The 25,553-nt window shown below is 48.4% G+C and overlaps 1 non-coding gene and 1 pseudogene across 1 annotated transcript; both read right to left on the bottom strand.

Annotated features, from left to right (window-relative positions):
- The window catches only part of LOC120837012, a 102,076-nt pseudogene that overhangs the window by 63,188 nt on the left and 13,335 nt on the right, over positions 1–25,553 (bottom strand).
- Trnat-ugu lies at positions 8,085–8,157 on the bottom strand. Its single transcript has one exon. It is a non-coding gene; the product is annotated as a tRNA-Thr (tRNA).

Here is a 25,553-nt window from a genome sequence, read left to right as displayed (position 1 = left end):
TATTCATGTGTATCGTACTGTTTGCGGTATGCGTAATGTATTGAAATGTGTGTATAATAAACGTGTCCGAAGCGCAATGTGGCGTGAGCAAAGAATGATATTTTTGTACCACGTGAATTGGTCGGTATCTAGCGCCTCCTACCTAGCGTATCTACTATAAATCAGTTTGCTTGGCCCTTCCATCTGGTTGCAAGCGATTTAACCTTTTTCCACGCCCCAACATAATTTCTGGTAACCGTGCAACTTGGCTGCTTCAAATTTGCTTCTTTTGAGGGGTTTCGCGAATGGATTACCACTCGTCCGAGGTGTGCGGTTGACGAAGAAATTCCTGACTCAAGCGGACAATAAGGAGCGCGCTGGTCAGGCAAAACGGCCGTCCAAATAAGGCCGTTTTTGTTCGTTCAGCACGCCGACCACCAATATGTCTTGCACTGCAGCGTAAAATCAGTGTTGCATATGAAAGTAAAGCGAAGTTTCAGCGGTAGAAGCCTTCTTCTAGTCAGTGCGTAGAAATGATACGTCGGGAGCATACGGAATTACTGGAAACAATGTTTCTTCCTTTGTTACCTGCGATAACCAAGTAGCGATAGCAGAAGACAGAGGCGAAACTACTTCCTCTCCTGAGCTTTTCGGCGTTGCGACTAAACGGCGTCGATTTCGCTAGAGTCCCCAATTATGGCTCGAGGAATAGGAAGCGTAAGACGTAAAGTGCGTGAAGTAAATGGTCATCGGTTGCCTCCGTTTAACATTGCAGTGCTGATGATGAGACGACTGAGTGACTGCTTTCGAAACGAATGTTGATTTACCTGCGGAGGGAAAGCCGGTTTCGCAAACAAGCACAGTTTGTGGAAAGCTTGTGGTACGCTTTTATTTGCAGCCCGCCATCATAGGCGCCAAGCCTTATCCAGGGCCGGTCAGTGCCTCCAGGAACTACAGTGTTAATGGCTACCCGTAGCAGAAAACCCACCTCTGAGAAGCATACCACCCTGGGAAGACATTATGGTGAGACAACCAAAATCACTCACTCGCAAGGAGAGGCCTGAAGACCACCCTGAAGTAAGGGTCGCACTTGCAGTGCGTACGGACCTCATGGCGCACGCAGTCTTCACAAAGGTCTTGTGGTGTGAAGAAACTAAACGGGCCACCCTAGCGTATGCAAACGGTCGAAACTGCGACGCTCAGTCTCTCCAATATGACAGGGAGCCCAGCACGAGTCGTCTCAAACTCGATGCCATACACCTAGTGGTCTCTCACATACAAGAACTTTGGAACCGAGCAGACGGTCTTACTCGTATAACAATCTTTATGGACTGCAGGGAGGCCCTCACACGCTTAGGAAAGACCCCTCGCGAACGCACACTCCGCCAGCGGATCAAGAGCCTGTGCTCCGATTTGTTAACGGCTAAAAATGTCGAAGTACGAGTAAATTGGGTCCCGGGACACGCAGGCGGCGTCGGTAACAAGGGCGCTTACACGTGGGTGAGCGAGCACAGGGAAGACAGCAGAATGTGAACTTGTGCTGCCCTATACTCCGTTTGATACATAGCGTGCAACGCAGTCAAAGCTAGCGCTCCGGTTTGCACTGCCGACCGCCTACGTTCGCCCCATAAAATAGTGCCGCCCCTGCAAAACAAAAAAATAAAAGTCGTAAAATGTGAATTTTTGGAGCTAGAAACTGATAGTGGCGTTATGATTTCGACGGAACACCGATTTTTTTTTTTCAACAGAAAGGAAAAGATAATGTAAACTACTCCAAAGTCCATATTGTTTTCCGTTTTCGTCCGTGCGGCAGTCGCTTCGGGTTTTCGGGTTGTGCGGCGTCTCCATGCCTCGCGGGTTTTAAGAAGATGGCGTGTTACGCACGAAGCTTTCCTCTCCTGCTCGAATATTTTCGGAGATTCGTTGTGTGAAGATTTCGAAAAAGTGCAAGCAGGTGATCGCCAACGTGTGCGCGAGTTCAAGAACGCGTTTCCCGGAGACGTCGGTCCGTGAAGTCCTGGAGACGGTCAGTAACGACACGGGAGTGTCTGGCAAGGTGGCGTCCCCGAAGCGAGGACCTCGCAACATGAAAGTTTCGAGCACGCGGACCGTGTTGTGAACTGCCTTCTGTTATTTCTGGTGTTAAAATCGGCCTTGTGGCTTCAAAGTGAAACAAGCATCAAGAAGGATCTGTGTCGGTTATGAATCGTGCCTACGGTTCCGTCTTGATCGGATAAGCGGATGATTCCCGTGGTTGCATTCTGAAGCGTCTGGGTTCGTTTGCCTGCGGGACCGTAACCTAGGTCGGCTCCGTCTTCCTGAGGCACCTTAACCTTGGTCGGCTAAGTGGACGACGCACATGCCCGTGCCTGTATTCCGAGGCCCCTGCTTTCCTCAGAAAAGGAAACAACACTCGATCCTGATGTCGAGTGCCGTGTGTTGTGTACGCGTCTATTGTGAATCACTCCCGGTTCATGGGGTCGCCGGCATCAGAGCACAGAGATACTGCCGTCTGATGACTTCCATACACCGGCGAGTATTTGGACTCTGAAGGAAACTTCCATGAAGTCACATCACGCAAGGGAATGTCAAGCCGTCTGACCAGTGGCAGTGCGGTCCCCTAATCCCGGTATTCGTTGTATAAAGGACCGTCCACTGCACTCTCAAGGTATGCTCCGATTTTCGCGCTACCATGTAAATAAACGGTTTTAAATAGAGACGCCCTGGATCTCGACCGTTCTTCCGTTTTGAGAAGGCCGGCGCGGGGTTCAAACGGAACACCAGCCCCTAGTCTACCCCTTATAAATAAAAAGCAACAAGAAAATAGGTATTGAATTATACACTTCCGCAATGCGCACAAATTTGCAGAAAAAATGCGTCGGAAAAAAAAAAAAAACTTTTGCGCCCGAAGTGGATTTGAACCACCGCCACCGAGACGTCGGTATCGCCAAAGCAACGCCTTGTACTGCTCGCCCACGAAATGCGCAGTGTAACACATTTTTTGTGTTTTTTCATGTGCACTACTCAAGTACCTTTCCCAGCGTTCAGGCTATGTATGAAACGGAGTACAGCCCCCGTCTCTCCAGAGGCCATAGCACCATCCCTTCTACAATAAAGCATATCATCATCATAACTTGCAACTCCTCTTGCCTCGTACAATCGACGCAGCGTCCTCGTTAACCCTCAATAAGCTCGACTTTTTTCGATTCAGGGCCGCCAAAAGAATATGCAGGTGACGAAGGAACTTTACTCCCCGGCCTTCAGGACAAAAGTTTCTCCCTTTCGAAAGGAACATAGGTTACGAGAGCGTCTCTTCTTTCAGGGAGGTCTATAGCGACCCTTTTTTCTAAGAGTGTAGTAGCTTCTGGCCGCGCAAGTTCGGCTACGCTATGGTCAATGAGTTCAGTTGAACTTGAACTTGTAAAACGTCTATTCAATTTGTTTGAAGAACGAACTGTATGGTGGTAAGTACTTCAAAGAGTAACCCAAGTAAAAGGTGGCGTCAGCGGCCCTTAGATGCTCGGGAGCGTTATCAAATATGTTGACAGCATCCGGGCCAGAAGCTCTTGAAGCGTCTTCCAAGACACTTCCACCAGGAATTCGTTGAAAGTAACTAGGCCACTTGTTTTACACGTCTCCAATAGAGGAGCTCTTCAGCAGATATGCATGCGAGGATGCTAATATTGGGCCATCCCACGAAGGAGGCTTTCCCACATTTTGATCTCCCAAGCCGCCGATTACACCAAATGTTAAAGTTTTTCTGGCCAACGTAATACCAATGTTGAAGCGGGCCGTCCCCCTGCAGCCACGAACCGTAGTATTTTCGTGTACTTTTTACGTCATTGATATTTCGGTCAAGGGGCTGCAGAGAAATATGTTTTGTTCTGTGACCGGGTCAATCCAGAAGTATGAATTGTAGATAGGCTGATTTAGATACCTTGTACAGTTGCTTCAAACTCTTATATGAGCTGCTTCAACGTGTTGGTTGCTTGTTATACTCCATAGGCACCAAAGCCTCCACGGCATCGTAGTCGAATGTCTGCTTTGAGCCCCTTTTGGGTTTTGATTAATCTCTTCCAGTCTTTGAAATTAATCAAACAGTTTTCACGTTCATTCCTGGTGTTTTAGCAATTTAATTGGTGTTACCGCCATGTCGCCAGCAGTCAAGCAGCCGCGACCGATCGTGATCGGATACCATTTGTATGATTGTTTGGTTAGTTTCGATCCTTCCAACGTCGACATCAATACCTTGCGTTAGACAAACTCGGTGCGAAATGCGTTAACAAATGAGAGTGACTTGCGTAAAAATCGTCAAACCGCTCTATTTGTTTTTATCTCCCTCGGCCAGTTGGGAATCGGCCGCCGTCTGCAACCGGCGGGAGATGTCTGGTTATCGTCTGCAACCACGGCACGGCGCACGCATGCCCCAGTGTTTTTGGAGGCGATTTGAACCAGCAGATGACGCCCGTTGATGAATCCGTGGCACGATGAATGACGGCCTCGAAGTTTTCGCATGCAATTTAAAGGAACAGAAGAAGCCCGTTGATGAAGCAGCGGCCGGGCTCTAACATACAACAGTTTTCACAGACTGTCGCAATGAAATAGCAGATGACGTCCGTCGTTGAAACCATCGGGCAGCGCTGTTTGTGTCGTCTGCAAATATTTCAGATTACGCTTGCGACGTTGCCACGGTTGTTGACAATAACCTGGCAGTTTCCGCTTGAATTCAGACGGCGGTCGATTCAAAATTACCGACAGAACCAGTCACCCAACGTGCTTACATATTGAAAAGTAATTAATAACTTAAAAGCAATTCAGCCCTCTAAAATGGTTGTAGCGTATGAGTAAATACTTAACTCAAATTTATGAACGAATCAAATTTCGTTACTCTCGAATAAATATGTAAATCATTGTGATTAAATTGTAGAAAACATGGGTTAAATTCATTGACACTTGGATTTAATTAGTGTGCATCCCCATTAAATTCGAAGACACTCCCCTAATAAAGAATACAACACGAAATCCTGCTGTGACATAAGAGAATCCTGGTGTGACACCAGAATATCTGGTGAACGAACCCACCAGCGATGCTGATGTATCGAGCACACCAGCCTGGTGTGCCAACAGAAATGGTGGTGTGCCCGCACATCTGCCTGTTGGGTACACCAAGAGATTCTGGTGTCACACCACGAGGGCTCATGCGCTGACCAGGCAGCGTGGTGTGCACACCACGCACTTTGATGTGACACCAGAGTTGTGTTTTGTTGACTTTTCCCCCCTGTCCGCGCGCATGTTTTCTATTAGTCCCCCTCGCCCCGAGCACTTTCCCAGGCGGCCTTGAGCAGCTTGGGGCGCTCGGCGGCTCGCCTTCGAGGGTTTCTCTTTTACTTTCCGCCGGTATTCTTGTTTAAGTTTGAGAAAGTAAAGAAGTCTTCTTTGTGAGTCGAAGCCGAAAAGATATGTTGGTGTGCTTTCCTTACCTCCGACGAGCTTGGTTTGGCAGCAAAGCAACAAAGGAAGCTAGTAATTATCACAGTTTTGGGGGCCGAAATGCCTACTGCGAGCGAGGAGGGCGTCAACCACCTGAAGCGAAAGAGGATTACCCTGCGAGCCACCACAACAAAGATCAGCAACGAGATTGGCGTCTGCTGGCCACGGATCCAACCGACATCGGTGAGCTCGAAGAAACATTTGATATTCTTCTGCTTAAAGGGTAACTGCAAAGAAAAATTTTTTTTTTAAACAGCCTAATTGGGACAAGCATGTCAAAAAACAATTTTTCCGCGAGAAAAAAAAATGTTACGGCAATATTTATTGCGTGAGATTGATTTTAGTTTGCGGCTATTTCGCCCGTTTTAAATCGCGCGCCACGAAGTAGGGATTCCGTGACGTTAATCCCAATCGGCTCTCATTGGCTAAGAGTTTGATTGACAGCTTAGATCTTGGTTGTTAAACCTTTGTTATTTGTTGCAATTTCCTTTTGAGCCGCATATTTTTACGTTTAAAGAATAACCCATGTGATGAGAGTTATTATTCTTTACAAAAGGTTTACAAGACGGGCACCCGTTTGGATTCATAAAATAACAAACAAAAGCTTCGCCATTCTTTCATGGCCGCCGAAGTCTCTGCTCCCGCCTGTCTCGCCTACCTCGACTAATCGTTTCGGCGAAGTGATCTGTGTTTCGTGCTGACCCAGGTGCTTGAGTGAGACTTCTTGAAGTGAAGTAGTGTGTGTTTAGCAGCTGTCGCAGGTGTTAGTGATAGAAAGCGACACGGGGTTTTGGCTTTCATAGCGCGGTTCTTTCGTTTTCCTCTTTCCTTGCTTAGCGCGCTTTTTTGTGTTTGTTTTGCTTGTTTGCGCGTGCAAATGCTGACTTTTCGGAGATGTCAGATAAGTGATCCCGACAGTGAGCCTTCCAGCAGCCTTGTATCCCCGAAAGGAATGCTATGTGGCTGGAGGCAATCGGGCGTTCGCGTAGCGACAAACGTGTCCAGTTACGTTCTCGTCATATCGCTCCGGACGCCATCGAGATTCGCACCGGGCGCACCTAACGTCCACAACTAGACACACAAAATAAAAAAGCACCATGTTCACTACGTAAAAAGTGGTCTCAGTTCATGCATCTGTAGAGAGGTGCGAAATCTTGCCCAAATTTATTCACACCGCACGAGCGCAACACGTCGCTGTGCAAACGCAGTCCAACAACACGAAGCATAAAAACGGCAGATTGAGGAGAACAATTCGGAGTCCATTGTTCAATTAAAACGACGTAATTTATTTGAAAACGCCCGCAGCTTTTTACTCACGGTATGCGTCCGGAATCTTCCACATTTTGAAACAGAACGAAGGAAGATTTACTTTTAAAAACGCTCGCTGCGTCCTCCCGGGCCGGTTTTACTGGATCAGCTGACGACGACGGGACTGGACCCGTTGTACGTCAACCACGCATAACACACATAGCACCGCATTACGCACACCACGAACGTTTCAGCTCTGTCGCATCGCCGTGTTGCACCAAACAGAACGAGATCGCCGAAACCAACGCAGCGCTGTCGTGAACCTTGGCTTGTGGTTTCGCACTCGTGGATTCTGTGACTCCCTTCGCTTTCAAAGCACGCACGACGATTACGAACGATACTTTCCGTCTTCCGGGAACATCGCAGGGGCAGTTCTTCGGTCACGTCTTCGCTACACGTTCATCTTTATGACATGTGCTCACAAACTGCGTCAAACCGAAACAATACCACGGCCTGGCAGAGTTGCCAGATCTTGCCGGAAGTCGAGACGCTGCGTTGTTCAACTCCGCAAAGGAAGGAGAGTGAGGGGCGGGGTGTACTCCTCTTCCGCGGGGGTCGAAGAGCGGGAGTTTCAAATGTGGAGAGGATCTGACTCTACTAAAGTACGTCCGGTGGCGTAAATATTGATAAAAAAAAACATTTTTTTCGCGGAACATTTGTTTTGTGACATGCTTGTCCGAATTAGGCTGTTTAAAGAAAAAAGTGTTTTTTTTTTTTTTTTTGCAGTTACCCTTTAAGGAGGCTTCCCTGAAAGAGCTGGACAAGGAAATCGAGTCATTTGTCGAATATGATGCCTTAGAAGACGAGATTTCTGGCGCGGACGGGTACGCGGAACGGATCAGCGGTACTAAGACACGAGTCAATCGCAAGCTGAACGGCCGAGAATTGCGGAACGACAGGGCGTCCGGTTGTTTGACACGGAGCAGTGGCTCCGGACAAACTCCAGTTGATCACGGTCAACTCCCCACAACAGTAAAGCTTCCGAAGCTTTACTGTTGTGCTTTTTTGCTTTTTTGAATAAAGTAATTATGGCAGCAGCATTGTTGTCAAACTTATCATTGTATCCTTTTTTGTGAGTAAAGCAACACGCAGTCAACAGCTGGTCTGGTATCACCTTACAACAAAACCTGATGTCCCGCCAGAACACCAGACTTCTGATATAACATCCGTACACCAGATTTCTGGTGTCATACTCACACATCAGATTTCTGGTGAAAGTAAACCCTGGAGAAGGGGAACACGAGGGACAAAGGACAAACATAAATCTCCAAACACAGCTAGGTGACTGGTGAGCGACCGAAAAAATCCGCCTGGTCCGGGTATCGAACCCGGGACCTCTCCATTACAAGTGGAGCGCTCTACCAACTGAGCTAACCAGGAGTTAGACGTCAGTAGAGCAAACGGGTTTCATCAGCCGCCACCAGTCGAACACCAACAAGGGTGAAGCTTGCAATTTAAGGTTATTAAAAAAACAGCTCGCTTGCACCTTTGCATTTAATTGCATTATAATTAAAGATTTCTGTTGTCACACCAGAACACGAGACTTCTGTTGTCACACCAGAAAATGTCCCAAATCACATCTGTGAAAAAGTCTGGAGTAACATCAAGTCACACCAGCCCTCGACCTGGCGTATTTTTCACTAGGGACTGTTCTTAAACGTGAACTTATTTTCACAGGAAAAAACAGAAAAAATAAACTTGAGCTACAGATCAACTACGTGGCGAATTTTTAATTGAATAGCTATCACGCAAATAGCGCGTTTTTTATTTCCTAGAGTTCGGCGCTTTATGCATAATTTTACACATTTAATGCTGTTGGACAGAAACCGGGTATCTTTAAGTACGCAGTGCCTGTATGTACGAATGGCCTAGAGTAATTAGTGAATATAATGATAAAAGTATAATAATAAAAGTTTATTTCTATTACACCTAATTGTGGAGCCAAGAACAAAAACTGTGCTACATAACTTGACGAGTTCTCGGTCCCAGTACATTCTGCAGAAGCGTCGGAAATATCAACATAGAAACAAATGCTTGCAAAGCCACAATGAATACAAAAAACAAGAAAATAACAAGAAAATAGAAAACGCCACTGAGCACCATATCAGTTCACATTCGCAAACCAACACAACATACTTTAAAAAAAATATATCGCATCAATCTATATATGCAAAACCATGCATGACAGAACGCAATTCACCCAGACTTAATCTCTCTATAAAGACGCCTTCAGAATGCAATACATTTAAAAGCTTTGGGATTCGGTATGATAACATTTCCCTTGCAGTGTTTAGCCGACACGTTAGTACGTGCCAGTAATTTGGATTACGAATTTGGTAAGGTACGATATGTTGTTGCAAACCAGAAAATTCTACCAGGGACGAAGTGTTCTAAAAAAAATTGTGTTCTAAGTTTTCTGGATAGCCTATAGCTATAATTATTGTGAATACTGAGTATATTACAAGTTTTAAACAGGTTTTCCGTGTGCGAAAGATAAGGTACGTTTGCAATTACTCGCAACATTCTTTTTTGAAGCAGCTGCACTTTCTCAAGGTTAGTTGTTGTGGTAGCACCCCAAACCAACGGACAATAATTTAAATGGGAATACAATAAGAAATAATTTGTATAATAATATTTTAACAGATGTAAAGTATATACCGATGCCAGCATATAATGCACGCTGTTCTTGAAATTTTTTTATTTAAATGTTCAATATGGTTTTCCCCAGACATATTTTGAGAAAACACTACTCCAAGTGTTTTAAAATTATCAGCTATTTTTATATTTACAGAGTTTGAAGTAATGGTGTTTATTGGTGTAGTAGAACACGACACGCAGGGTCCCAGAGCCGGTGACGGAGAAGAAGCAGCTCGCTCCCGGCGGCTTTATTTGTAACCCACTTAACGAACACGTGGCGCCCTCTTGGTTAGTGGCGCTACTGTACATCTCTCCTAACAAAGACCGAAGATACCAGTTACGTCTAAAACCTAAAACCCTAAAACCATCAACTCTTCCCAACACCAAAACACCACCGCAACAACATCACAACGTTGGAAAGAGTACACAGATCGTAGTTATAGGTTGAGTCTTTTGGGGCGGACTATCGCCCGACCATTTCGAGACCTCTGAACTACTTCAGACTCAGGACCCAAGGGTCTCTGACTGACGACGTCAGGGGTTGCTGGACGGCTGAGAGTCTGCTGCTGCAGACCAAGAGGTCCATAATCGAATGACTCGTCTGGCTCCCGTAGATCAGGAGGTTCTGGAACAGGCGCCACTGGAGGCTTGGATGGCACCAGATGCTTCCGGTTCCGCTAGAAAACTCCTCGGAGTGTCTCTACCACGTAAGAACGCGGTCGCTGTGCTTCGCTCAGAACCTTGGCACCGCACTGGACGTCCGTGACCCAGACATCCTCGCCTGTAGCGAGCGGACGCAGATCCTTCGTCGCATGTCGACAATTGAAGTCGGTGGCCTGCCGACGCTTGTCTGCCTTGTCCTTGTTGAGGAAGACCTCTGTCGACGGCCACTCGGGTCTCAGCTTCTCCGACGACTTCGGTAAGCTGGTCCGCAGCCGTCGTCCCATCAACAGCTGTGCGGGGCTGAACCCAGACGGCCAAGGGATGTCTCTGAAGACCAGTAACGCCAGAAAAGGGTCGTCGTTATTGGAGAAGAGGCCCTTGATCGTCCAGACCGCACGCTCAACTTCCCCGTTGGATTGAGGATAGCGCGGGCTGCTCATCACGTGTTTGAAGCCATAGTCAAGGTGCGAAGTCCGCGAACTCCTGAGCCGCAAACTGCGGGCCATTGTCGCTTCGGATAAGCTCTGGAATGCCAAAGCGTGCCACCACACTTTTCACCGCCTCGACTACTGATGAGCACGTTGTGCTTCTTAGTGTGATCACTTCAGGGTATCGTGAAAAGTAGTCAATGATCAATAGGAAGTCTTGGCAGTTAAATTGAAACAAGTCAATTCCCAGGGCTGCCAGGGCAGCTCGGGCGAAGGTGATGGCAAGAGAGGCTATTCACGTGGGATTCATGTAGTGGAACACTGCTCGCAGTTCTCCACCATAGACTTGATGTGCTTGCTGATTCCTGGCCACCATACAGAGTCACGCGCTCGTGTGCGGCAGCAGTTCACACCTTGGTGACCCTCGTGGATGATCAGGAGGACCTCGTCTTGAGGCGACGACGGGATGACTAGGTGACTCCCTTTGAAGAGTAGCCCATCGCACACTGTAAACTCGCCACAGTGCTTCCAGTGATTCAGAAGGTTGACTCCCACCTTGGGTTTTACGGGCCAACCATGGTTGCAGTGCTTCATGAGCGCCATGCACTCGCCGTCTCTAGCCTGCTCCTGACGGAGCCTGTCGAGTCCAACGGGCGACGTGTCTTGGATCCCATGAACCACATTCTCCACGAAGAGTTCCATTGTGCCGACCACCGCTGACGCTTGTCCCAACGGTGCCCTGGATAGGGTATGGGCTGTCGCCAAAAGCGTGCCAGGAACGTGGAGTATCTTAAACTGGTACCTCATTAACCTGAGGCGAAGGCGTTGAATCCTTGGCGGGAGGACATCCACATCCATGCTGCCAAACAAGGACGTCAGGGGAAAGTGGTCCGTCTCTACCAAGAATATCAAGCCTCGGACGTACCCATCGAAACGTTGAACCGCCCAAGTGACCGCCAAGGCCTCCTTTTCGGTCTGGCTTACCGTTGCTCAGTGGGGGTCAAGGACCGAGACGCGAAAGCCACTGCTCTTCGCTCTCCTGAGCACTGGTTCTGCAGGAGCACAGCACCAAGTCCGAACGAGCTGGCGTCAGCGCACACAATAGTAGCCAGCGCCGGATGGTACCTTGCCATCCAGACCTCTGAAGACAGCATCTTTTTCAGCTTCAGTAAAGCAGACTACTGATCGAGTCCCCAGGTCCAGGCGCTATTCTCTCCCAGCAAAGCTCGAAGAGGCGCAGTCGTGTCCGACAAGTGTGGAAAAAAACATTCCCATGTGATTCACCATTCTCAGAAGTCTCTGGACGCCTCCAACGTCGACGGGTGGTTCCATCTGTTGAACCGCTTCCCACGTCTTAGGGTCCGGTGAAATTCCATGCTCGTTCACGACGACACCAAGGAAGTCGACGCTTGTCACGCCGAACTTGCACTTCAACTTGTTGAGCGTCAGTCCTGCCTTGCTCAGGCACTGAAGCACCTCCTTTAGGCGTTGGACATGCTCAGGACGGTTTCGACAAAACACCAAGATGTCATCAATCATATTGACCACGGCTGCCTGCCCTTTCAAAATGTGAGTAATCACACGCTGGAAATACTCCGGCGCCGATGTGATGCCAAAAGGCAGACGGCGGAAGCAATAACGCCCAACGGGTGTTATAAAAGTTGTCAATTCTTGGCAACTTTCTGTCAGCTTGACTTGATGAAAGCTCGATGTAGCATCAAGCTTCGAGAAGATCTTTGCGTCGCCGAGAAGGCCCAAGACTTGGTCAACCGTAGTGAGAATGTGGTGCTCCCGGAGGAACCACTTTGTTTAGCTTGGTAAGGTCCACACATAGCCGGTAGCCCCCCGACCACTTCGGGACCACAACAAGTCCAGCGCACCACGGCGTGGGGTTGAGGACCCGCCGGATGACCCCGTCCTTCTCTATTTTATCCAGTTCTGCTTTGACGGTGTCTCGCAGCAGAATCGGAATCCTCCTCGAGACCGCCAACCAGAATGGAACCGCGTCAGGTTGTAGCCTGATGGTATATTCACCGTGAAGCTCCCGCGAGGCCATGAAACAGCTTGGCTGGGACGTTTCCCCGTTTTGGCACAGGAACTTCCGCGATATGGTCCACAAACTTCACGACTCCAAGGGCTTGAATCCCAGGAAACCCCGAAAGAGGCACAGTCTGAGAACGGACAACGTAAAGCCTCTGTGTCACGCATTTGCTCTTCCATGACAAGCTGGCCATGAACGTTCCTAGAACTTCCAGCGCGTGCCCACCAGGGCCTGTCAGATCGCCTTCCGGACGCTGAAGATGTGCTGGGATGCCCGAAAACGTACTTGGAATGACCGACACTTCAGCACCACTGTCCACCTTGAAGCTCAGGGCAAGTCCGTTGACCTTGACCTCGACGAACTTGCTTCTAGGGCGGGTCGCCGTGCTGACAGCACCAAGTTCAATTGATGCCAACTTGCCTTTCTTTGAGCGGCAAACGGCTGCCAAATGCCCATTCTTGTGGCAAAGGTTGCATGAAGCCTTGCTCGCGGGACATTCCGTGCGCGGATGAGGAGACCGTCCACAGTAGACGCAGACAGAGGGACTTGACCCAGTTGCTGCCTGCACGCGCGCTTGTCTCGGCGGGCGGTGTCGTTTCACCTTAGCCGTATCAATGTTCAGCGCAGTGGTCCCCGAAGATACCGCTGACACTCTGAGTTTTCGTTCTGTTTCAGAATCTTCATGCTGACGCACCAGAACTAGAGCTTCCTCGAGCGTCAACTTCGAGTTCCGGCAGAGTCGGTCTGATAACTTGGTATCGAGCAGCCCGACAACAAAGCGGTCCCTTATCAGACGGTCCTCGAGTTCCGGTGGGCGGTAGTTACAACGCTTCGGCATGTTGCAAAGTGCCGTGTAAAAAGCATCCGCTGACTCACCGGACTGCTGAGTACGTCTGTGGAAACGCGCGCTTTCGTACAGTTCGTTCACAGGGAGCACGAAGTAGCTGTCGAACTTTTCCTTGACCTTGGCGTAGTCTCAGAGCTCGTCCTCGCCAAGCCCGAGTGACGTCAAGACGATGCGGGCTTGAGAACCAATGCAGTACAGCAACGTCCGAGTGCGCACTTCATCCTTTGCCGTGTAGAGCCCCGAAGCAAAAGAATAGTCTTCGAACCGTAGGATCCACTGCGGCCATTGACCTGCATTCTTGAAATCGAACGGCTGCGGCGGCTGTACGACGAAGCTGCTGGCTGCGGTCATTGTAGGTTTCTGCTCCTCACTGGCCATTCCGTAGTGCAACCGTCGGCGTCGAAAGGATCGAGACAGCCGCAGTCGGCTGGAAGGCGCAAGATGGAGCGGGCCGCCGCTTCTGACACCATGTCGTGGAACACGACACGCAGGGTCCCAGAGCCGGTGACGAAGAAGCAGCAGCTCGCTCCCGGCGGCTTTATTTATAACCCACTTAACAAACTCGTGGCGCCCTCTAGGTTAGTGGCGCTACTGTACAATTGGAGGGAGAATTTTATGCTTAGATCGAAATAGTACGGCTTTAGTTTTACTTATATTCATTTTTAAGCGTTTTTTCTTGTCCATACTGATATCTGGCCTAACAGTAGTTTTACTTTTGACACGAGCTCCTCAGGATCGTCCGCAGCATACAGAAGCGTTGTATCGTCAGCATATAATATCAATCTAGTTGCTTGGTGAATGTTCGAAATATAATTTGCATATACGTTAAAGAGAAAGGGGCCTAAGATACGTCCTTGTGCTACTCCAGACTTTGGGTTTTATACTGGATGAGAAATTATTACAGCACACATATTTTTTTTACGATTTTCGAGATATGATTGCAATAAAAGAAACATTTTTAAAGAAACTTATTACAGAAATATTCAAGTTTCTGTAATAAGAGCTTGTGGTTTAAATAATCAAAAGCTTTCGTAAAGTCAATATAAACTCCCAAAACTAGTTTTCTATCATCTAGATTACGTAAAAAATTCATTTTCTTCAAGTAAAGCAAGCTCTGTGGAACGCTGCTTTCGAAATCCAAATTGGGATTTTGTAATTAGCTGATGCGTATCTAAAAAAAAATTGAGGGCCGTGTATGAATAAGATTTTCTAGCCCATTTGAAAAAAAACAGGCAGTATAGAAACTGGTCTATAAATATTTATATCATTTTTAGCTCCTTTCTTATATAGTACAGAAAGGTTTTCTATCTGCATACGCCCAGGGAATACACCTTCAGATATACATAAGTTAAACATATAAGTCAAATGAGGCATAATTAAGTCTAAAGCGTATTTCACAGGTCTAATCTGTATATCATCTACATCTCTGCTACGAGTAATATTTAAATTATTAAATGCTTTAAAAACTTCGGAATCGTCAACCGGATACAAAAATATTGAATTTGCACTTCACTTTTAAATATATCTACTAGCATCATCATCGTAATTTATATTTACTAAATTTACAAAATAATCATTAAACATGTAAGCTAAAGCAGTATTCTTTATTTCTTCGCCGTTTATATACAGCTTCTGAAGGTGCTATTTTTTTTACTGCCCCGTAAAATCATATTCACTTTTTTTCCAAGTGTCCTCAACATTTCTATTTGTCGAGATAAAAGATATGGTAATAACGTTCCCTAGCTTTGCGTAATTCTTTTGACAGCAGGTTTTTTTTATAAAATTTGAACTTTTTAAATCCTCTTGATTTCTAGTTTAGTTAAACTTATGAAATAGCTTATTTTTTATAATAATTTTTGATAGAAGGTTTGGGGTATTCACGGCTTTTGAATTTTACGCGACGATTTACATATCCTATAGGGGGAATCCTTCGCAAAGATCGTCTGAAATCTATACAAAAAGTGTTATCTGTTATATCGGGATCAGTCTCGGTTAGAACATAGTTCCAACTTGCGCTTACAATATCGTTGCGAAACATATCAAGATTGTCAGGCGTTATGATTTGAAATTATCGTAATGAGCGACTGTCCCGTTTTGGGTGAAGAGCTTCGTTTATGCAAATAAATTTTGGGTGATGATCGCTGATCTGGGTGCTAAATATTCCTTCCTTTAGACGTGTATTATCAATATTCGTAATGAAGTGGTAGGTTAGAGTTTCTGTGAGGACAATGATTCGTGTTGGTCTGGTTATGGTATTAAGATACCCGTACGTGGCAAGTAATACTTTAAACTCATTTTAGGCGTTCTATTAACTAGCATATTGATAATCAAATCCCCACCGATTATCACACTAACTTATTGTCACTACCGAATCCTAAGAGGCTCTCGAAAAGCGCGAAAATATTCCTGATATTGCCATCTGGTATGTGATGAGCAAGAAAACTAAGATATTGTCAAGGGTGGTGACCAATAAACAAGAAATGAACAGGAAGAAATAAACGTTTAATGTGGCGAACTTGTGCCAAAATAAAAGGGTAGAAAAGATAATAACAGAGCGTCGCGGGCGTCAAAGTCGGCGTAGCAGCAGAGTCGAACGCTGGGGCGAAACTAACTCGACAAGGTCGCGAGCGGCGTCTTATCTAGAGTGAGTCACTATCTCGAAGATTCGGCGGAGAAGGTTCGAGCGTAGCGCGCTTGGGGCGAGAATGAACACGCACTTTCTAGAACAACATAAGCTGGGATAAACGATAGAAGTTATGTCCGGAGCAAGAATAAACGAGAAAGTTCTAGAAGTCCGTGACCCTTCGCGCGGCAATATTATCTGCTATCAGAGTTAACACTTCGTAGTCTCCAGTAGTAACGCACAAATTTGATAAAAATACAGAGTTAATGTTTTCTTGGACCAATGCGCCAACACCATTCCCGCGATTTGTATTCCGGTTTATACAGTACGTTTTACAGGATGAAATATGAAGTGCATCATTTTCGTTGGAATACCATGTTTCGGTAAACATAATCACGTTCAATCTGACTGAAAGTTGGCTAAAAAGACATTCAAGTTCCATCGATCTATTTTTAGCTGACCGTACATTTAGGTGAAAAGGTTTGAGTGAAGCCTCAAAACCACCCTCTATAATGTTTGCAAAGTCAACCGGGAACAATTAGGAAGACTCCATTGTAAATTTATTGAAAACCCAGTGTGTAACTAAGATCCATGCTAAAACAACAAACTAATCACTTCCAGATCATGTTCACTCCTTATCACAACCGCATCGTCACCATCCTTGCGCCTAGCAAAGATTTTTCCGTTTTTGTTTCAAGTGCATTTGAAACCGTTCGCTTTCGCCCTTTCTTTTGTTCTCGCTAAGAGTTGCCGGTTTTGTTTATTCATGGTTCTCGCAGATGTACTGTCGGGGACAAAAGTCCCCAGGATGTGCTAGCTGCGGCTGAAACCCATTGCTCTGCCACCTGCCGGCGGGTCGCCTGCTTTCGAGATCACACAAAAGCGCATGCGCGTCCTACTCTGCCTGCAAACATGTGTGTTTTCCCGCTCTTCTGCGGCACAGCACCTAACTAGGAATCGGGCACGTGGTACCGCCTCGGAGATAGCGCTGGCGGCTGACGAGCGTCTGCTACACATTCCGACACTCGAGATACCGCCTGGGGCATTGCGCCGCATTGCTCCGTGTCAGTGCACTTTGCTTTATAACCAGTGCAGCTTATCGCTCAGTTGGGCTGCCGTGACTTCTTGCTTTATACATGCCATGTCAGTAAGCGCTATCTCCAAGGCGGTACCACGCGCCTGGTTTCGAGTTAGGCGCCGTGCCGCAGAAGAGCGGGAAGGCGCACATGTTGGCAGGCACAGTAGGACGCGCATGCGCTTCTCTGCGGTCTCGAAACCAGGCGACCCGCCGGCAGATGGCAGAGGAATGCGTTTCAGTCGCAGCTCGCGTGTCCTGGAAACTTTTGTCCCCGACTGTACACTCTCGTTCCGGTTACCCTTAGCTTATTCTTCCGGTAGAGCCATGCATCCCCGTTTGTTTGAGATGCAAATCTGAGAATGACGCCTGTGATTTTGTCCGGTTTTAATGGCAGTCGGTGAATCGCACTGATATCACTTCCAGCTAGCTATAGCATTTCTAGAGTTCGCGTTACTTCATTTACCTTGCGTATCAGGTCTCGTCATTACTTTTTGCGATACCATGGAACTCCAAATTGAGCTTACGGCTTCGCCACTTCATGTCGTGAAGTTCTGCCTTGAGCTTCTTTACTTCCTCGTCCTTATTTTTTTTCTCGATTTCTGCACGTCTACTTTTTACCACTTTCATCTCTTTCTTTTGTTCGTTGACTGATTTCAGAATTTCATCATACTTAGCAGACATCATGCTGACAGATGATTCAATGCTCCCAGCAGTTTCCTTAAGGTTCAAAAGTTCTTCTAGCTTTACGTTCATGTCAGCCAACGGAACTGAAATTTAAATATCGCCATCCGGTTTTCGTTTACTGAAAGCCCCGCCTTTTGTTTTTAAGTTAACGTGGCTTCGGACACCCCCGCGCAAACTCCACAATGGTACGAATACTCGCGTTTACTACACATAATAGATTGTTCGGCATAAAGAATTTCCTCTTGGAACTTCAAACACAATGCGTCAGCCATTACCAGAAAAAAAAAAAAACATTCACCAAACAGTAAACACGGCAGGCAGCAGCAGCGACAGAGCTAGAAATGTTGATTCGAAATAAGTAACGTAAACCAACCTGCAATGACGGAACAGGACGGATTAGCTTGTGCACTGTTGTCTGTCACCGCTGCTGCCAGAATGCCGAGGTCTGGCGCCTGTGATGATTTTTAAAGCACGATGTCCCGCTGTCGGCGCCCATGTCTGGCGTCGTAGGCGTGGCCATATGCTTCAAATTGTTTCAATATGGCCACGATAGTCACTTTTGTTGTGGAGCAAGGCGTCCGACACAGCAGGCAGCACGCTGCAGCCTCACTTGCTTGTAGTGTCGGGCACACCGTTGATAAACTGCAATGACGTAACAGGATGGATTAGCTTGCGTACTCTCGTCTGGCACCGCTGTTGCCGAATGCCTTTACATCTTTACACCGTAAATAACTTCGGCGCTCTCCATTGCGCGCGCTAGGCCTAAGCCAGAGAGCAGTTACGTGCTCGGCCTAGGTCGCCGGTGTGCAATCGGAGCCACGGGCGTGTTATCTACTGTCATACCGTCAATGTCGCTTCTAAATTTTGCAGTTTTCTGTAATACGCACTCCCCAGCACCTTTGACTTCGGCGGAGCGGCGTAGCGGTCACAGCGGCCAACCGCGCGTCCACTCGTGGGTGAGGCTTGTGGCGGGTGAGGGCACGCAGACGCTTAGAAACAGACGCGCGCGTGTGCCACAGGGCTATAAAGAATCATCAAGCGGATCTCTCTCCTCAGTTTCCTCCTCTCTTTCGCCTTTGTTTTCTTTTGCGTCTGTGTGCTTTCGGCGGAAGGAATATACGCAGGCCGCGGGGAGTCCTAATCGCCACTCCGGTAAGCTTATGATGCTTCGTCCGATCGGTGTCGCTGCCGGAAGAAAAATGCAGACTTGGCTAGCTGCGCATGCGGAATTACCCCCCTCCCCAGTAAAAGCGCATCGCCCGAATGCAACACAATACAAAACTAAAAAAGAAATGGCAACATAAAAAGTCATTTGAAACACGAACAGTTCACAGTACTATCGCGCATAGAATTGTTTCAGTCGAGCGACATGTACCACCTTGGGTCATGGTCGGCGTCGTGATCATGTTTGCATTCCGTAGAGCACCACTTTGTAGTTTAGCTCCCTTAGGCGACGAAGTACCTTGTATCGTCCGAAGTACTCCTTCAAAAGCTTCTTGCTGAGGCCGCGGCGACGATTGGGCGTCCACTCCAACACGCACCCTCCGGACTGGAAGTGAACGTACCAATGACGAAGTTTGTAGCGGGCAGTGTCGACACGTTGCTGGTCTTGACTCCAGAGTTAGGAAAGCTGGCGGACGTTTTCTGGGTCTTGGGCGGCCACCTGGGCGTCGTCGCACGTACCATCAACTGAATCGTGGAGCAGCCTTTCGTCGAGCATTGTCGTTCATTTTCGGCCATGCACCAGCTGGAAGGGTGTCATTCCGGTGGTCTCTTGCACAGCCATGTTGTTCGTAACTGTTACGGAGGGCAACACCTCGTCCCACGTCTTGTGCTTGACGACGGCGTACATAAAAATCATGTCGGCGATGGTCTTGATTAGCCGTTCCGTCAGCTCGGTCGTCGTCGGATGGTAGGTCGTCAATCGACCGTGGCTCTCTTTAGTGTGCTGTGCCGACAACGACAACCCTCGGACTGTAATTAGTACGTTAGGGGCACTGTGCATGAGAACGATGAATTGAACGAAGATCTTGGCGAATTCTACTGCGGTTTTCTATGGAAGGGTTTTGCTTTCGGCAGATTGAGTGAAGTAATTGTTTGTGAAAATACTCCACGGGTTTCCTTGCGCCGATGGTAGGCATGGTCTAACCAAATCCTTTCTTATCTATTGGGACGGCGCAGCCGGAGGGGTGATCGGCTGCAGGAGTCCTCCCGTCTTTTTCAGCGGTTTCTTGCGTCGTCGGCATTCATGGCATGACCTCGTGCAATGATACAGTATTTGGACAGCAATGATGGACCGTAGTACTGTTCGCGAACTCTCTCCTGTGTCGTACTGTTGCTCGAAGTGTCCAGCCGTCGGGTCATCATGGCACGCTTGAAAGGTCTGTTCACGGATATTTTTGGAAATCAACGGAAGCAGTGCTGAATACATTGCCCCAATGTTATTTCTGTACTGCACACCCTGCCGAATGGGTAAGGGTGTTTACCACACGCACAAGGACGCGACGAAGAGCAGTGTTCTGAGCTTTGATGTGCTCAATCCTTGCACAAAGTTCTTAGCCGTTCCGCTAGTGTGTTGCCATGCCCTGGGCATAAAGTGCACCGATAAATACGTCATCGTCAACGGCGTCGGTAGACATTACAATTTGACTCGACCGGTTCCGTCGACAGAGAGTCGGAGTAAATCTGCTTGCGGCCGGACTTGTACAGGATGGTCATTTCGAATTCCTGCAGTCGAAGACTCAAGCGAGCTAAGCGTCCTGGTGGGTCATTTATGTTTGCGAGCCAGAAGAGCGAGGAGAGGACTGTTACCACGCGGAAAAGTTGTTCAAATATATACAGCCGGAACTTCTCTATCCGCATTACAACAGCAAGGCACTGTTGTTTTGTGGTTGAGTAATTGCTCTCCGGCTTAGATAGCGTCCGACATTCGTGTGCAATGACTTGCTCTGTGCGTTCCTACTTTTGGCGCAGTATGGCGCCAAGTCCGATATTAATGGAGTCTGCGTGGATTCCACTTTCTGGAAACAGATCAAAATGGCCAAGGAGAAGATTGGTTGAAGGCGTCGTGTCAGTTCGTGGAATGCCCGCTGTTGCTCTTTTGTCCACTAACATTTCACAGCGTCCTTGGTAAGGTGCGGCAGCGAGGAGAGAACTTGGCGAAGTCATAAAAAAGTGACAATATCAGTCAAAACGGACCAGGAATCTTCTTACAGGCTTTATGTCAGACGGTGGTAAAAATGCGGCTCAACGCGCGACTTCTTGATGTCCTAACGAACACATTCGTTGCTCACCACGGGAGCTAGGAGCTTCTGTTCGCGAAAGCCAAACCTACGTTCCGTCCGCTTCAGGGCGAGTCCAGCTGTTTTGATGGCCTGAAACACGGCTGGAAGGCGTTTTAATTGCTTGTCGAAGTCATGTAAAAAAAGCCCAGCGGAGCTGTACTTGATACACGGTGTGCTTCTTCTTTGTCGTCGTCTGTTTCTCGCCCTGTTTCCTATGATGAATTCCCACCAACCCGCCCAACTCTCCATTCTTCTATTATAGCTGGAAAGGTTGCCGCCATCTACGAGCGACGGCGGAAATCATACTGGTTGTGAGCTTGCTGCCGTCGCTTATAAATGGCGGAAGCTATTCAGGTAGGTCTGTGTCGACATACAGGGACACGATTCTGGGGAACCTAGCCCTTAACAGATCCGCAGTTAAAAGTAAGATGTCATCGATGTATGCACAAAACTTTGCCATTTGAGACCTGCCAGCATAGTGTCCATGACATACTGAAATGTTGCTGGTGCTCTAAATAGTCCGAAAGCCATGAACTTATAATGGTAACTTCAGCCCGGTGTGACGAAGGCAGTCCTCTCATGGTCCCGTTCGTCGATTTCTGTCTTCCTATCGCCTCTCCAATTTCATCAACAAAAATAATCGGAAGTGGGGCTGACAATTCAATGTGTCGTCTACGCGAAAAAGTGGGCATACGTCTTTTTTCGCCACAGCGTTCAGTCGACTATAGTCCATGCAGAACCGCAAAGTTCCATCTTTCTTCGAGCACAATTGAAGAGGCCCAACAACTGCTTGAAGGCTGGATGATATTGCCATGGAGAATTCCTATCACTTGATTTTATATCACCTCTTTCTTTGTTAATAAGACTCGGTACGGCGTCTGGTGGACTAAAAGTGGGTCGTCCTCGTTAACATTGCGGTGCTTCGCTAGCGTCGTTCGTCGCACCCTTGACGTCGTGGCGAAGGACTCGTTTAACTCGCCGAGAAGTTCAAGCAGCCGACGTAGTTTTGTAGCGTGCAGCTTTGTATCGACGACAAGTTCCAGGAGCAGCGTTCTTTTTTTTTGTGCTGCGATAAAGACGAAGTTTCCGAGAGTGCAAAGATTGCGGCTGAGCCTCGGAGCTCTTCGACGAGGCCAATGGCCGTGCCCTTCGTAAGATGCTCCGCTTCATTTCTGATGTTGGTCACAAGGAGCATGGTGCACCCACCTTGGATGTTGGCTACACCATTGGCGACACCGATTCCTCTTCCTAGGGGCAGTTGTACGGTTTTGTTCCAGCAAAGCTTGGCCGTTAGTGTCTTCGTTGATGCTGACGCGTACAAATACACTGGACCGGTGCGGCAGGCTCACATGGTGACCGAGGACACGGATCGTGGCTGACGTCGCTATGGATTCCACCGACAATAGAATAGGCTTCCACTGTAGATGACGGCACCATACTCGCATAGAAATTCCCTTCCGAGAAGACCATATACTAGTGTAGAGGGACGAACTTCACCGGGCAGGTTTTACCGTGAATTTCGAAGCGAGCAGTGGACCTTCCAACAGATTTAAACGTTTTCCCACCGGCAGTACGTATCTGCGGGCCGTCCCAGTGTTGTGACTTTCCGGAGGCGTCGAGAGAGCCTCCCACTCAAAGCGGAGTAGCACGCCCGTGTCCACGAGCACCGACGCGTCTTGACCGTCGACGACAACGTTTCGGTTCTTGGGAGACATTGCGGAAGCGTCTTTCCGTTGCGTGGCGTCGAAAAAGTTGGAGCTCTCCGGCGTTCTTGGAGGCAATGTGCGTCGTCGACCTACGGTTACTCTACCCTAAGGGGTTGCCGCTCATAGTTTTTACATAGATTTTTTTAGAAACGGGCACAGCTCTTAGGCTCCCGTTTCCGGCTTGAGCGGCGTCGCTGTCGCCGGCGGCGTAACCGCGCGCGGTGCATTATGTGACATGCGACGACATTGGTGACGTCACAGATGACGTAATCTATGTCGATGACGTTATCAGTGATAATGAGGTTATCAGTGACGTCATCGTGATGCCGTCAACGTCTCTTCATCGTCACATGAACTCACCGAGGTCACGTGACCCCGTCGTGAGGTCACGTGACCCTCTTCAGGCGACGACGGCGCCGCTCGGAGGGACGAGTAACAGGCAGGAAGAGGAGGTTAAGAGGAAGGAGGAGGGTTGCATCCTCCCCCCAGTACCCTTCCTTCCTCCTCCTCAAGAGCTGCGCTCTAACTCGGCGTTACAGGGAGTTGTAAACGGCTTTCATTTTCCTGCCACAAAAAGGCGACTGGCTCTCACGGCAGGATCATGTGTAGAGGCAATGCTGGGAAGTAGGGTGACGGCGAATGGGAGCCGCGGCGGGGAGATGGCGAACGGCGTAGGTATTTGCCGGTTGCCATCTCCATGACGGGGGCGCCAACGGAGGTAGTGGGAGGCGTTACTTGAAGGGCACGCTCGACATTTGTGGCACGAATGGCGAAACATTTGAAGATGTTAGACGGTGGTTCACAGCGGGCCTCCGGAGACGTTTTTTTTCACTTCCGACATCAGGATCCGCAGCTTTTTTTCTTCGGAAGCGTTTGGGCCAGTGCGCGTCATCAGGCGGAGAATGTCTGTAACAAAACTTGCGACGCTTTCATTCGGCCATTGGCGTCTTCCCTGGAGAAGTTTCTCGGCTCTCTGACATTGCTGCTGGCAGGCGAAGGTGCGTGAAGCTCGGTCTTGAAGTCTTTCCACGACGTATTCGACGCTTCGTGGGCATCGCACCAGGTGCTTGGCGTACCTTCCAGAGCCAAAAAGACATACTGTAGGCTCTGCTCAGGCATCCATATGATGAACCGGGCGACGCGTTTGTATTAGGTCAACCAGTCTTCAATATCTTCATGAAGATCATAATGGACATTCGCCGGCGTCTGGGGTGGGTACTGCACGTAGGCAATGGACGTCGGTGGCATTCCGTCATGCTGCGACGTGGCGTCCTTTTCTTCCTTGACTGCTGCGATAGTGAACCGGGCTCCTGAGGCTAGCCTTGGTGGTGACGGCTGGATCGGGTCTCGGTTTTGTCGATCTTGAATTAGCTTCACGACTCTTGAAAAGGATCGAGCGCGAGGAGTTCATCCTAGGGGTACGTTTTACGGGCACGGAATGCGGTACCCATAAAGCCACCGAAATATCCAGAATGACAATTGACGTGGCGATGAATCACTGAAGAAAACTAAACTTTTAATGGGGTTACCTTGTGCACCAAACAAAATAAGAAATGGCTAGCGCCGCAGGCGTCGATGGCAGCGTAATAGCGAAATCGAGCGTTGGGGCGAGACTCATTTGGGCTTGTTTTGTACACACGTAGTCTCTCGGACAATCATCGTAGATAGTGCGGCGCGTAGAACATTCCGACTTGAAACAAGCCGTATGGTTTTCGAATTTACCAGAACACGACATTAAGCAATTATAACAACACGTACGTCCGCCAGCAGGCATCGAACCTCGCCCGTTTAAGTAGAAGCCAAGAGTGCTGTCGATTTGGCTATCAGAGCCTGCAACAATATCTCTCCCAACTGCGTAGCCACATAAGCGCCACTAGTGGGATCGTCGAATTTAAGCTGGCCGCTTGCAAGAAGCCGAATATTATGGGCACCCTACAGATCTCACTCAGTGACGATACTCGAGCCTCTTGCAGCGGTGTCGCAGCTCGACTGCAGTGGTATACCGGCGGGTGTTGCAAGGTCCCCTATTGAAAAAACCAGCACAAGCTTGTCCCACCATCCCAGCTTCATGCTGGGTTATTGCTCCAGCATGCCCAGCTTGCCGTGCTGGTCCCACCACAAGCTGGTTCCAGCATCCCAGCTTCATGCTGGTCCCAGCATCCCAGCTTTAGGCTGGTCCCAGCATCCCAGCTTCATGGTGGTCCCAGCATCCCAGCTTCATGCTGGTCCCAGAATCCGAGCTTCATGCTGGGTTATTCCTCCAGCATGCCCAGCTTGCCGTGCTGGTCGAGCTGGTTGGATGCTGGGTCGTGCTGGGGAATGCTGGGCAAATGCTGGGCCATGCTGGGTGAACTGCCCATGCTGGTTAGACTGGTGTACTTCCCCACCAATTTAACCAGTTTAAACTAATACACAGGATAAAGAAGCCAGACGCTTCAGAAACGCCAGCTCGGCATCTAATTTATTATGTTCGTATTCGCGATCTGCTCACATGAGCTCAGATGCTACACATACACTGCGCAGACACAGTACTAACCAGCAGACATATAGTAGTTCTCGGTGCAAAATAAACAATGCTGTTAAAACTAGATTGTTTAACACGAAAAATACTAGACACACACCAAAAACAAGCAATAACAATAAAAAATACTCCACGGATGAGAGAAGAAAACCTGAATCCCGCCCGTAACAGGGGCGAAGCATCCTCTTGCGTAGTCGGCAGAGGCGAGGAAATCCGTGTGGCTTGGATGGCATTGGCGATACTCCTCGGCACCACCGTCATCCA

Source organism: Ixodes scapularis, unplaced genomic scaffold (genome assembly GCF_016920785.2).
Source record: "Ixodes scapularis isolate PalLabHiFi unplaced genomic scaffold, ASM1692078v2 PGA_scaffold12__126_contigs__length_90152505, whole genome shotgun sequence".
Taxonomy (NCBI): Eukaryota; Metazoa; Arthropoda; class Arachnida; order Ixodida; family Ixodidae; genus Ixodes; species Ixodes scapularis.
Note: the sequence above shows the minus strand (reverse complement) of the source record. Positions and strands in the feature narration are given on the sequence as shown.